Below are 15348 nucleotides of genomic sequence, written 5' to 3' on the forward strand. Positions count from 1 at the left end.
TCTCATGGCCGATACTCCCCTCCAGTATCCCACGAGTCTGCTGGGCACAGATCTGATACACCTGCTGATCAACAGGCAGTGTGAGCAGTCGGGTGACCAGACAATGCCAAAGTCAGCCGCTTTCGTGCCTCCAGGAGTATATTGAGCTGTCCGTGACAGGCGCACCCGACCTTGTTCTCATGTCCGCTGTCACTCTTAAACGACCTCTGCATCACCACATCACCCAGGGGATAGTGGATCATCTTGCACATACAGGTGTCTCAAGTCTTTCCACTCCTCAAACACCCATCAGTCAATGTTTTTGTACTGCGGTTTTTTAAAATTAATTTCATTCATGACATGATTTAAGAAGGTCTTGCATTTCTCTGTGAGAAGGTGGCTACATGAAAATTTAGTTAAATTCGATACAGAAGATGAGGAATATTTTTTATTTGTAAGCTGCACTGTAGCTTTTCATTCTCCACAATAGATTAGCAAATAGATTTTTTGTTGTTTATGAATGTTTTGGAACTGCTGTTCGATAACTGAAAGCCTATAATAAACATTTTGAGTTTTATTCTCGAGTGGACCTTTAGTTTGTTAGTATTGGAGGTGAGTTCAAGATCTACCCCATTGACCATGGCTTATGGTTTCATGGCACATTGAAAGCCGTTACAAACACATTTGGGCAAGTTCAGTCATCACCAAATGAGCTTGTGTAGCTATGCCCTGGCCACAGCTAAGACAAAACCGAGTCAATGTCTCAAAAGAGCTGAGCTTGGAGTGCCTTTAAAGGCTGAGCCATTCATCTTTGCATTATCAAGGCATGCTTTCAACGCTTTACTGGAGAACAGAACATACAAGGAAGACCATTAAGTTACCCCATTTCTCTGAAGAGCATTCGGTGTAATTTTCTGTCTTTCCACTGGACTCTGCTTAGAGTTGGCTGCCTTAATTACAAGCAACAAGCTCTGCTTCCCAGCTAGGTCAATTCCTGGGCCCAGTCTCATTCTCATAGAAACAGAGGGCTTTTTATTCATTTGTTGACGGCTGGCGAGCGAACACCATATGGACACCTTGCCCTGACCGGTGCTGATCGGACCCCTGTCTGTGGGGATGTTTTAATCTGAAACAGGCAAGATTGCTCCAGACTCAGCGATGTGTTCACGGGATAGGATCAAATGTCCCCTTCAATTTCCTGTCTTCAGTCTCAGCAAAGCCACACTATATGGTGGGTGAATGCCGGACCAGCCCATTCAATCAGGTAGGTTGCTCTTCCATACATAATCTACCAGAATAGCTCTTTCTGTTGTCAGAACAATTCTTATTTTGCTACCTGTGGGTAAAATTTTAATGAAATGAGGTCATAAAAAAATCAATCTTGTATCACAGTTAGACTTTTCCGGAAAATATAGGAATATTTATTTTTTTGGGATGGCATCAGTAACAGTGCCTGTAAATCTGCTTTGTTCGAATGGGATAGAGCTCTGCTGTGACCAAGAGGCTGACTGAGTCTACCCCTCATTCCTACAATACCTACACCTGTCTTTTACTGTGGGCCATTTGATTCCCATAATTCAATGCTAATTCAAATTTAATGTGCCAAAATTTTAGAATTCTCTATGGTTCTGTGATGCAGTGTCCCATTGCACTTCAGAATGTCTATGGTATAACTCCCAGGGCTAATCACCACATCTGTGATAAGTAACTATGAAATGCATTTGGTCTTTGACCTGTGCAGGGTGGGTCATGGGGTATTTTGGTCACTCAGGGTCACTAAACATGGATAATTACTGAATATTTTAGCAGGATCCTCTAGACCAAGCTGATTTACATCCAATTTTAGATATATTCTGCTATGCAAATGTCATTGTGTGTTGCCCTGCACCCCAGTGACATTATAAAACTTGATTACTGTCATTAATATTCCAGAAGAGAAGTTTTGCGCTGTGGGTAGTCACATATCTGTATTCATCTGTGAAACCACAGAATGAGACAACTACTGTGAAAGGAAACTTCAGGAAAGTCTATGGTTAACTTCTGATATGGACAATTCACCTGGACAATTCACCTGAATGATAAGTACTTTGTTGTCACATTATATGGTGGGGATTTCAGTCAGAATGTATCTGAATCTGTCAGTGATGTTGTGAAATTCATATTGCAAAATTGTAAGACTTGTTAGTCAGTTCACAATGCTTAGATTCCCAAGGGACCATGGTAAATTCAGGGACTGCAGTTAGTACAACATATCTAATTTGCCATGTATTCCACACACATGGCCCTTAAAGAAGAGCTGACACCAGCCAATAGATCTTCCTCATCTTTCTCACACAAATAAAATCACTGGGGATAAGAATTAAATGCAGTTTTCCTCCTTTGGTAAACCCACAAAGTATTTTTGCCCAATCTCAGCATTTGCAAGGCTACAATTGTGTGTGTGTGTGTGTAGGTGTTTGTGTGTGTGTGTGTGTGTGTGTGTGCATAGATGTGCAACACCAAGGTCATCATGTGCAACACCAAGGTAATAATAATGTATCTTACATGCTTTCTATTAATTACAGCATCTAACCATGTTTGAAACACGCAATACAAACAGTGCAACTATATTCTTTTATTGCGTTAGGTGTTAAGTATACGAGACTTCTCGGGGAGAGAAGCTTTTCCATTGCACAACTGAAAGAGAAATATGTAACGCTGTTGAAGCAACAGTAATTAGCATGGAAGTAAAAACGGAGGACGTGAAGTCGTTGACAACATAATAATGCACATAAAGCTCATGAAAAAGCCTTTGTTCAGGCGCCAAATGTAAAAGACCAGCAACTGCATTCCATTTCCCTGAATGTCCCAGAGCAAACAAAAGACTTATTTGTCTTCATTATTCAAGAACAGGGCCGCACTTTTCAGAATTACTTGGCTTTTATGTACTATAGGCAACTGTGGCAATTTTCATAACTGAACAATGGAGTAGCAATGAATTGCATGGCAGGTAATGTTCAACATTTTAAGGGAAGATAACAATGCTTCAGAATTTTTGACAAAGACACAGATCACATTGATACTGAAAATTCCCGAATATCTGAAGTTCAAACAGACCCACGTCACTTAGTAAGCTCACCACTTTAGCTTAATTAAGCAAATAAGCAGTACACTATCATTTTGTACACTATTATCTTGTACACAGAACTAACATGAGCTACATATGAAAACAAGAAGAACTAATTTGTGAAACATGACCTTTGCTTAATTCGGCTGTTATCGTAATTATGATTAGAAGGGAAAAGAGGGTTAATCCGGATGCACCCGTGAAGGCTGGGTGACACTCTAATCTGTCTCGCAAATTGGATTTTCTTTTGGAGAACCTGTGTAATTTCACAGTGCCCCCCTGCCATTCCTCTATACATAACTCTCACAATGAAAAGTACGCTGGGTCAATTCACCTCAATCTCGAATCACATAAATCCAATGTTATTGGAACAGGGCTCCACAGTACACTGAACCACTGCCAACTGCTGGGCTGTTCCTAAACACTGATGCTCATGCTCAGAAATGGAATCTATACTTATTGTAAGTGCTCACTGGCAGCTGCATTAAGCATGGAATTTGATCTTAAAAAGGAGGTGATGTAAAATATAGGAGCTCACACAATTTTCAGGAGGATGTGACGCACTTCCATGCCCTAGTCTTCAGCTCCTCGGTATCTGGGTCACAGAATTCCAGGGGTTTTAAAATGGTGTCCGTGACTTTGGGCCAGAATTGTGGAATCGGAGTACTGGGGAAAAGGGCTGCTCCTGGCACCAGACACTGAGAACAGATTTGCATTGAGATTAGAGATGTGATGAAAAAAAAAAAAAACAAGAATACATGCATATAGCAATATTATCATAAACTCTATACATATGTACAGTACTTGGGCCATTATTTTTACATCTCTTAGGATTCATCACAGTAAGCCATTCACAGAAATAATAATATATGATAATTTGATAAATCTCTTACGGAAATATTACCAATACATTTATCACAATTATCATGTATTTAGACAGCATACTAAGAAGGCCCAACCTTTTTAAATGCTGTATCTGGTAAATTTAAGTGATATTAGTATGATAAAAAAAAATTAAAATACAAAGATTAATTCAAATCCTCAACATTGCATTTCAAAAGGCCTTTGATTGTTACCACATCCCCACCTAGTGGAGATGCTTGGTGTGATGTTTAGTTTGTTTCCTCAACAATTGCATAAATCTATATTCATGGGGATCATTTCACCAATATTCAGAGTTTATTTTCTCATTCCCCATGCATTTCCATACTAAAATAAAGGTAAATGAAGTCATACTTTGTATATTAAGAAAAAACTAGTGGCATTTACATCAATTAATTAATAAACTTAAGCTTAACTAATAAAGAGTTTTTCATTGGCCAGGACAGAAATGATAATATCAATGCCTGAAAATAGGCTATGATGATTAGTATATATGGGGCAAATTTATGGCTGTGGGCACTCCCACGGGTATACATGTCAGGTGTGAATGTGGAAAAACCTCTCCCTGCCACTTCACTGCACCTTGAATGAGAGAAACCAACTGTTGGCAATGCAAATATCACAACTGCTGACCGTTCCAATGCAAAAAAGAAAACCTAGTGTTAATTATTATATAGGATTTAAAGCATGTTTAGTCAAAAATAATGATAAAGAGTAATCTTTGACATCTTTGCACAGGCATGTTCCAGGTCATTTTTCTGTGTCAAGTGGGAGGATCGGGGGAGGTGAATGCGTCTGTTTGGCTGCTTCTTACCACAGACCGCTAAATACAGTACACTGCAAGAGAAGCTCAGTTATGCCCAGTCGTGCTACTGCCCACATTACCAGAGGTGCATTTGCACTGCCAGTGTTTCCACCAGGCACTCGAACATGTCCAGTATCAGCAGAAAACAGACAAAGGTGGCCAGGGAAACAGACAGGAGACACAAGGCAAAAGGTGGTTGGTCAGGTCAGGTCACATAGACTGCTAATGGGACTCACTTAAAATGAAACATTGCCTCATTAGTCACATTAAGAAGGACCAAATAAACAAGTTAATAATGAAATGTACTTGTGAAATTGTCATTATAAACCTTGCCAAAATAAATGTCACAAAAACCTGGCTCATCTCCATGCCAAACTTTTTCTTCACAAACATAAAGACATCACAACTCAGCAGGGGTACTTTCTGTAGCTCAGCCAATTAAAGTGACAAAAATTGAAAGACAGAGGAAACAGAGGAAATTCTTTCGACATTTACAGTTTGGAGATTCAGTATTTGGTGTACCAAGCGTATATCACCGTTCTGTTGCAGGGAGGTGATATTTAATGTACAATCCCAGAGGTATCCGTCGTTGGGAGTGACAGAGGATACTGACTAAAGAAGCAGGGCTTACCTTTGTTAAATAATTCATAGTGAACACCAAACTGTGGATAGACAGGGAGTAGAGGGACAGCTCGTCAAACTTCACTAAGGCACTTCTTGTTTAACATTTTCCTTGTAAATAATGCACCAGCACTTACTTTTTTCATAAGCTTCATAACTATGAAGCATGATCGACAAAACTTTTTGATTAAAAGCAAATACAGAGTTTAAAAAACTAATTTACAGGAGCCTGAGACAAAGGTCTAGAAGGACCACTTGAGATATTATTATTCATAATTTTCTGTCATTTCAAGATCTTTCTTTGTACAAAATTAAATTGGTGCAGTATCTTCTTGTTTTGCTGTTCATTTATGTCCTAGAAAATCTTGTTTTGAATGAATGTTTTTCAAAATATTATCCTTTCCTTAAATAAATCATTATTTGATTGTATGCGAGCAACAGAACTGGTAAAAAAGAAAAAGAAAGAAAAAACCATTTCAACTATTGCATTATGAAGTGAATCTAGAATGACAGCCCACGGATGAGGTAAATGCCTACCTGAGAGTACTTTGATATGAGCACTCACCCCCATACCAGGCTCACTGGGTTACATAAACAGACACTCACATATCTAGAGGACTACAACCAGGTACAGAGATATTACTCACAGAGTAGCACCACAAAGACCTTTCTGACATAATAATAAGTTCAGAGAGAAAAGTACATCTGTAATTAAAAAAAAATGAATTAAAAGAATTACCAGTTTCCATTCGCTGTCTTAAAAGAACACTTTCCTTGAATATTTGCTCTTAATTATTTCCATTCCCCATATAAACAGATTGACTTCTATTGGAGTAACCACACTGAAATTTGATCTACAGCAGTACTGCCACCTTGTATTCAAAGTATAAGACATTCATTAGACACAGCAAAATAGAGCAGGTGAGACAGAGAAGGTGGCTCAATATCTGGAGGCATGCAGTGTTACCACTGAGGTCTCACCACTGGTGTCCAGTCTTCTCCTTGTTTCCTTGGTTCATTCATCTCTGGGTAAGATGGACCCTGAACGCTAAGAGAAAGAAATTATTCACACATAAAACTGTTCAGCCCTCTTTCAAACTGTGCCTTTCTCCTAAACAGACCACAGGGAGGCTGCAGGTTTCAATTTCATCATGATACTGTAGTACCTTCACGCTGCTGTGTAATTCAACTGATATACATCCAGTTGTAAACTGATGAAACTGCATTAAGATTGTAGGTGCTTAAGTTACATGTAAGGTAGTCCGCTTAGGAGCTAAAAAGCTGTCCATACTGTATGCTAAAATAGAAACATAACTTTTTTATAGTGGAAGCTGCTGACAAATATTTTCAGTTGAAGACGGAGTCTTGTATTTTGTAATACCTTTCACTCACGAATGCTTATACAGACAGTGCGCAGTGAGGAAGTGCTAAATTTTAGCAACAAAAAATGTATTATAATGTGTACTCCACTTTCCCTGCCATATAGTATCACCTTTTAATGAGGCTGTTAAAATGCTTTTACTTTATAAAATGTAACTCTTTGCATAGGCTGTACAAAATTGGCAACTCGTAGCAATGTTTCCACTAAAATCAATATTCCTTTGCAAGATGGACACAGATAAATTCAAATTCAAATTTGACTATCTATTGGGAAGCTAGGTTGTGTCTCCCCTGTGAATGCAGTCACATTGCAGTGTGAAAAAATAAAATTTGTTAAGCAGCCTGAAAAAAAAAGAAGATTAACCAAGTATGAAAACACCCTGCGTTCATCCCTCTGGCTAAAAGAGTGTTGATTATGAAGCCTGGCAGGAATCAGCATTTATTTTCACCAGCATCATTAGCCTTTCAGTTGCCATTGCAGTCTAATACTAGTAATTACTTCAGGTCACACATATTCACCACTGCGTCTCTAAGGACCTCTTGATATTACCTTCAGTCAGGCTTATGAGGGAAAATGTCATTGGATTCTTGATGAAAATACAAAAGTACGCAAAAAAAAATAAACCCATCCTCGTATGAAATGTGCAACTTCTTATTGTGTTTTCCTAGTTAACTATACAAACCTACATTTTGAAAAAAAAAAGCTTACCTTGGCTACAGCACATATAGTTCGTCTAATAACATTTTGATTTCGGGAGCACTGGTACTGAATCAGAGATAAGATCAGATACAGTCCATTGGAGTATGTATGATGGGGGGGGGGGGGGGGGGGGGGGGTTTGGTTTTCTCATTTTAAATGAGAAAACCAGATTAAATAATTGTTCACCCTAATTTATAATTTATTTATCAGGACTCAAACTTAATAACCTAAACAAAATAAACCCTCTGATCTATATGGTCATTGAAACATGTGAAACCTGCTCTGCATTAACAGTGTTTTGGGGGTCACATTTTGAAGTCTGCATCCTCCACATAGCTCACCAATTATAGATTTCAACGTAGGAAATTTTTTAAGGGCAACTCGACATCATGACGCAAACAAGAATAGTGCATGCGGGGGGTCTTCAGGACGTGCAGCAGATTGTGAAGTAGCAGACGCTACAAAGTCCACCATGAGGAAAGAGAAAATGCCAGCAGCTACCGAACAGCCCAACATAACCAGAGAAGCGGCAGGAAATATAATACCAGCAAGTGCAAAAACAAAACGCCCTACAGGCTTTCATTGCAGTTCAACACTTTCATCTATTTATATCTCCAACACATGAAGCTAAACCTTGCAAAGGTTCAGTTTCTTAGTTGTGACGTTTGTGGTTTTTTATTTCACTTCTTGTTTTTTTTATTTATTTAATTTTTCAGTTTTTCCAGGTGTATATTCAGAGGCAATGCCTGGGATATTTTGGTAAACCCTCTCCCAAAAAGTTTACTTCATTTTAAAAGGTTTTATCATTCATACATATTCATGTAAAATCAGAAGATGACTCAGAGGATCGTACACCTTTCTGAAGGTTATTTTTGCTTCGCAGCGGCGTTGAAAATTTAGAGTCAATGCTTCAAGTTCAGGGGCTCTGGTGTTTTATACCCCATGTGTGATAAACTACACACAAGTGATACAACACATACATTGATCTATGAATTATAAGTTTATATTTTTGAAAAAAGCAGTGGCTGATCTTAGACCCCAGTGAGAGGGGGGACAGCAGACAGCTCTACAGGAAGCCTGGAGCAGAACACAGGCTATGCCCAAAGATTTAACTTGCATGATGAAAGCTAAACTTGACAAAATCAAAACAAATATGGAACAGATTTCTTGAAGCCACCATTGCAGTGAGCAGGTTAGAGGGATAGAGTGAGACAGAAATACAGTCCTGTTGCAAGTTTTAAATTGCACAAAAATAATCGCTAACTGATATTAAGCAAAGCTGGTGCTGGCTGAAGTTTACTTCTTATAATTACAATTTCAAATGAGGAAACTTGTACTTTCTCCTTCAATTAAGCTGCAGGTTTGCTTTGAATATGTGTTATTATGACTTTGTGAAAAAGATCTATTTTTAACAAACACACTCACACAGACACTTTCAACATAGAAAAAGCCTGAAGAGATGTTTCAAAATGAGAAAAGGCAAAACAATAATTATACAGAACTGCCTTCAAGCACATACGTTCATCCTGAACTCTTGATATAGTATAGCTTTCAACTCTTTTTTGCTGTTTGCAAAATAATCCTGATAAAACCCTTCTGTGTGACAGAGTGACATATAGTTTGCAGGAAGCCATGTAATCCATTTGTTTGGGACAGCTTGCGTCCACATGCGGACACACAAGAGATTGGTTATCTTCTTATGTTTACATTTTACGCATTTAGCAGACGTCTTTATCTAAAATGACTTACAAAGTGTACATTACTTTATAAACAATCTCCTTTATACAGCAGATTCAAAGATTATTTTAGAGTCAGATAATCGAGATAACATCAAATTAATCCCATTCCGGTAAAACACCACAGGCTTCTTCATCACTCAAATTTACTTCTGCAATTTGATGTGTCTGAAGGGATTCTTACATCAATAAGCAAATATTTTTAACATGAAAATCTGTTTCATTTAAATATATTTTTTGGCCTCACTTTTCTTCTCTTATGCTCACTATTTTGCTTATTCACCTTGTATTGTTTGCTCAGATGCCACCTAGGAATGGAAGCCTGCTCATGTTCAGAGCACTAGTGTGGAAGAATAATGAAAATAATGGAGCCTGCAAGCCAGCGCTACACCTCCCTATTGAACTATTTTTTTCAAGTTATACATCGTTTATGTCTCCTTGGCTACAAATCTCAGCATTACAGCCTTCAGAATGTTTCAGCCTCTGTGAAAAAGACTTTGATTTGAATGGCCACATCTGATACAAAGCTACAGCCCTAAAGTGTAGTTAATTCCCCAGAATGACCACTTTTAATAACAACAAAATGGGAACATATCAATTATTTACCATGGCCACAGTTTAAAGGCCTACATATTGTTTAAAGGTGCTGTGCAATTTGTCAGCCTAAAAGGAATTCAAACATTACTTGCGCATGTATTTCATTATATGTCGCCAATGGTAAAGACCATATTGAATGCCCACTAGATATTAAATTTTGTGGGGACGAGGGAGAAATCTCTTGGTGACTGGATGAAAAAATTTCTACAGCTGACATGAAAGGGCCGTAGATTATCAAAGGGACTGAAGAAAATAAATTGGCTGGCAGATCACAGGAGAAAGGGATTGAGGAGGGAAGAAGAGTATAAATGTTTAATGGCTTTTCTTGGAAGGAGCTCATTTGTCTTGATTACTTCTCAATAAGTCCGAAGAAAGTAGGCTGTGGCTGTCCTTTGCCGATGCTTGTTATCACTGGCAAGTATGAACTGAAAAGTAGGACTGTTAGTAAGGGCCTGTGGCCTATTACTGTTAAGCCGAGATTTGCCTGAGAAGAATGGAATGGAATCCTTGCAGCTGACAGAAATGCCTTGTCATTTTTTTACTTAAAAGGTTTTAAATTTGGAGTGCTACAACATTAGCTGCAAGAATTGTTAAAGTTATAGAACGACTTATTAATAATTATACATCCTTTCACTTTGTAATTTTTATTTTGTTCATCACTTATTTTTTAAATCTCCACTTCAATGTACTGATTTTTCTTGTTCACACAATCAATGGCTATCCAGTATTTTACTGTGCTGACAGCACTCACTCATGAAGGTGCCAGTAACTGTTTGAACAAGCGGCTGTCAAATACTCCAAAAGTAAATCAATGAACAAACTGAAAGAACTGAGGAAACAGGTCCAGTTTTTTGTGAATAAATCAGTGAAAGAATAAAGAATTCTTTCTGGAATAAAAGGTTGTCAGCAACCTTCTTGTTGTCATTACGTGGCTGCAGAACGTTTCAGTTGCAGGCTACAATGTGCACTTTTTTTCCTTTCCACACGTGGAAACTAAACAATGCATGCGCTTTTATATTACATAACAGTCACTAAGCAGATGCTCTTATCCTGGAATCTAACTTGCAGCTTTTAGGTTATGCACCCAGTTCCCTAACCATTGTACTGCACTGCTTAACAATTCATAGTTATCAAACTTGGCCATGTTTCAATCTAAAGTTATCATGAGGTCAAAGTGTCAAAATATGGCTTGCTAGCATATTTGAATTGTAGATTGCTTTGAATAGTGAGGTGCCAGGAAGGGTAAGAGGAGTAGCCTCACACTCATATCTGCTCTGCTGTCTGTTGAGGACCTCAGGTGTTTCAGTGACCTCGGAAAACCGCAGGACCATGGACAGCGCTGGGCCCACTTACAGGCTGGAAAGCAGCTGTAACTATTTACCAATCAGGGAAGCCTAATCACTGGGCTTTATACCAGCCCTAAAGACAGACCTCTGTTTTTCCACCATGAGGGCTGAGGTGTAACTTTCGAGTCTGCTGTTTTTCCTTTTTTGCTATCAGTGCACTTTTGTTGATATTTTTATTCAATGGAGTATATTGTTGTTCAAGTTGAATAAAAGGTGGTAAGTGGATCATTTTGTTGTTCACTGTGCCTGTTTGCCACATGCTACAGTGCTCATCCCCTGCACTGTGCTGAAATTATTATAATTCCATACTTGCACTGTTTCATGGAGCCTCAACTTGTCTGATCTGCTTAAAATGTTGTACTTTTAAAATAAGAAATTAAATTAAATGCTTGGGTAGGCTGAAGTGTTGCATGGATCAAAGTAACATTATTCTGTACTATGTAAAATTTGGAGATTCTACTCTGCACAATATTGGTGTATACTATGGAGGGTATTCAAAACCAAAACCTAAGTTTAGCCAGTGGATTTAACTACTAGTCTTAACAATATGCTATTGAAGGCTCATGTGCAAATGCAATGGGTATTTTTAAAGGTATGCGCAAAAACTGATCACAACACAGTTAAGTGAAATGGTTGCCACAATTTAGCTTGTGGCACAGCCTTTGCTGCTGTAGTTGCTGAATGAGTTTGCGCTGTATGAGTCTTTTGAAAAGGAGACTAAGGGAGTATAACGATCTAGAGTGCGTGGGGGGTATTACTGAGCAGGATTATTGAATTGAGTAAAACCTGGAATGGAACTTTCAGTCCATATTCCACATTTGGGAGGGTTCCAGGTTTCACAAACTAACTAATTTTGTAATCATGCTCTGTGAAACAGGGCTCGGTCAGAATCCAGTCCTGGAAGGCTGCAGTGCGTGCTGGCTTGCTGTGTTTCTGCACCAGTTATTAATTTAAGATGCTGATTGGCTAAAGAGTCAACACACATAAATCTCAAGGTCTTAATTGGCCACTTATTGAAATGAAAGCACAAAAATTGGCAGACACTGGCCCTCCAGGACTGGAGTTTGACACCCCTACTTTAGTGAACTGAATCATGACTGGAATGCCTAATTTCTGTTAACTACTACATTCAACATTTGGTAAGTGATTTAAAGGTTAGATTTTACTAACTTGGGCTGTACTAATCACCACTCCTTTTCCTCCAGAAATGATGCAAATGGATAATTTTTTTGTTTGTCTTTATTACCAATGAAATGTCATAACAATAACCGAAGACAGTATGCAAAATAAATAAATCTAACATCACAAACTTGAAGGCAGTTACAATATCTAAAAGGGTAGATTACTGGGTAAAAGATGTGATCAAGTCTTTCTTCACTGCTTTGGCATTAAGGCATGCAGCTTAATATGCTGAATTTAATTATAAATATAAACTGTTCAAGTTGCAGTGGGTATTTAAGCCTGCCATAATGGTTCTACACTTTGGCTAAAAAGCATTTGTTTTTTTTTGTTTAAATGTTCTTAGTGTTTTTACAAGACATTTTTAAAAATAGATTTTCTTTAAAAAAAAAAAAAAGAAAGTTTCCAATAATATATACATTTTTATATAAGCAATCCTGTATAAATCCTTATAGTACCAGATAGGTTGGTGTACATCACAAAATCAATGACTGTCAAGTTTGAACAGAGTACATACAGTAAGTGAAAACCAGACCTTGTGATATAAAACTGAAATGCTGGAGCAGGACATTCCTGCTTTGAGGCGTACTTACATATTCACTTTATGGGCATTCAAAAGGACATTCTTATGAAAGTCAGCATAAGAACATACAAAGGCACACAAGTGGAAACATTTCATTCACTACAATGTTCCTACTACATATGCTTGAATTTTAGTTCATTGTGATACAAATGGACTTGTCCATTAGCGATGAGGTTTGAAAATGAACTCAAAACAGGAAATGACACCAAGCGTTTTATCAAACAGCCCAAGCTATTGGATGCAGCTCCCTCAAATTACTCACACCCTGGATAAAGATGTGCAAAGAAGACTTTATAAAATACAGTTCATGACTTATTTTGTTTGGCCAAAAAGGGACAACTAAATTCTTCAATACAATGATTTGAAGAAAAAACATTTTAGCCTATTTCCCCCCCCCCCCCATCAAGATGTGAATTTATGCCCCCCAATAAAACTTAAAATCCAACAAATATTGATGTCAGTCATGGGGAACTATACTGTGGCCTCACATGGCTTTGTGTTACTGGGGTATAGACATGATGGCGCAAGTGTAAACTCTGGTGGGTCATGACCATAAGGAAAAGCAAAGACCTCTAAGAAACAAGACAAAGGGTTATTTCCCTCGAGTCAGATGGTTTCAACAAATATAACCACTTTCAGGTAAATTCAGTTTAAAAACAGTGATAAATGTGCCTGGTGAAGGACACAATCGTATCTTCAGGTGAAAATTCAATATCACAGTTCGAGACCACAAAAATTGTTTAGATCTTGGAGACACAGCCTACAAATCTACCACCAGACATCACCAAGGTTTGTTTTTTAAAATAATAATTTTTTAAAAAGACAACAGAAGATGATTCCGTAATGTTTTCCTTATGAATAGAGGGTGCACAAAATACTGAAAAGGGTTTTTTGGGGAGGGGGAAATCTATAATTTCAGAAGTGTAACTTTGGTTCATTTCACAGAATCAAAATAAAAAAATGTTCACTTTTTTCATTTAAATACAGTTTGGTACTTTTCGCAGTTTTTTTTTTGTTCATCTCTATCAAGGGTGTAAATAATTCGAGGGCACTGTAAATTTTCTCTGGTTGACATATCCTAAATTTCATAGGCATTTTAACATGCTGTAACATTGTACAGGACCCATGCAAACTTTCATGAGAGCTTTGCATTTGATTATCGTACCTAGGATATATATCGCAACACTGACCCCTCATCTATCTCTCCAACTATACCTACTAAAACCTAGAATCAATCATATTCTACCACACTCAGAGCCACAGCCGTAACAGGAGGCACAAAGCTCTGCTTTAAAGATCAAAGGTGATATAAAGTGTAGGTTCCTAGACATGGATATTCATTTTACAACGCAGTCTAAAATCGAAACTAAATTCCCACAAAAATGGTCTAAAGTAAAGTCCCCCCCCCCCCCCCCCCCCCCCCCCCAAACAGGGTCATTACTATGCCAGGTGTGCCACAAGGAGAAATTGTGGTTTGCACATGTCTGATTGTGTTGTGAGTGTTGAATTACAAAATGATGACCATTATAAATAACTCTTATATTATTCATTCTTGGCCAAAAACTAAAAATCCAAAATGAACAGACAGCAGAAGGTTTTGATTGATTTCCTACGATGACGTTTAAGGTTTTTTGAGTCTTCTGCATAATTAGATCAAAAATCAAATATTTTACATTTTCAGAGGTGACACAAAGGGCTAAAATAAAAAACATATAAAACATTTAGCATAAATGTAAAGATTTTCAAGGAAATTCTAATTATATTTCTATCTCCTGCCCATGGCAATGACTGGGGCTAAAGATGGTTTGAAAAACTGAAATGTACCAACTTTCCTATAGAAGCATTCTAAATTACAAGGACAGTTAGCGTTTGGGAGCCTAAAGTTTTTATTAATTTGACGGTTTTTCTTGTCTTTAGCCAAATTTCAAAAGGACTTTCAAAAATTCAAACATTTTTAAACCTGCAGCATGACATCCCACAATGCAAAATGTTATTCCAAAATCTGTGATGGAAGAAGCTCAAAATCTGGCACACTAGGCAAGGAATGATTGAACACTGTTTACAACAACCATAGAGGGTACACGCTGCTCAAATGGCATACTCAAATAATCAAATGTTGTACAGGATTGCAACCACAGATTATAAAGCTTGTTATTTATTGAGCTGCATGGACAGGCAGGCAGGCAGGCATTTGCATTATATTCTGACACAACCATGAGGTATACCCGTGGCTTCTGTCTATACATATAGACACATACAATATCCCATCATTCTACAGAAGCCTTGCCATAAGCTGGCACATTACCATGCACGACAACACTGTCTGAGGCAGGCTGAAATGAGCTATTCTACTCTTCAGTCAGGATTTCAATCTGTTTGTGCATCGTTTTTTTTTTCCGTATTCTGCAACTGAGCATCTTAATGAATATTGCAC

Source organism: Anguilla anguilla, chromosome 16 (assembly GCF_013347855.1).
Source record: "Anguilla anguilla isolate fAngAng1 chromosome 16, fAngAng1.pri, whole genome shotgun sequence".
NCBI classification, from domain to species: domain Eukaryota; kingdom Metazoa; phylum Chordata; class Actinopteri; order Anguilliformes; family Anguillidae; genus Anguilla; species Anguilla anguilla.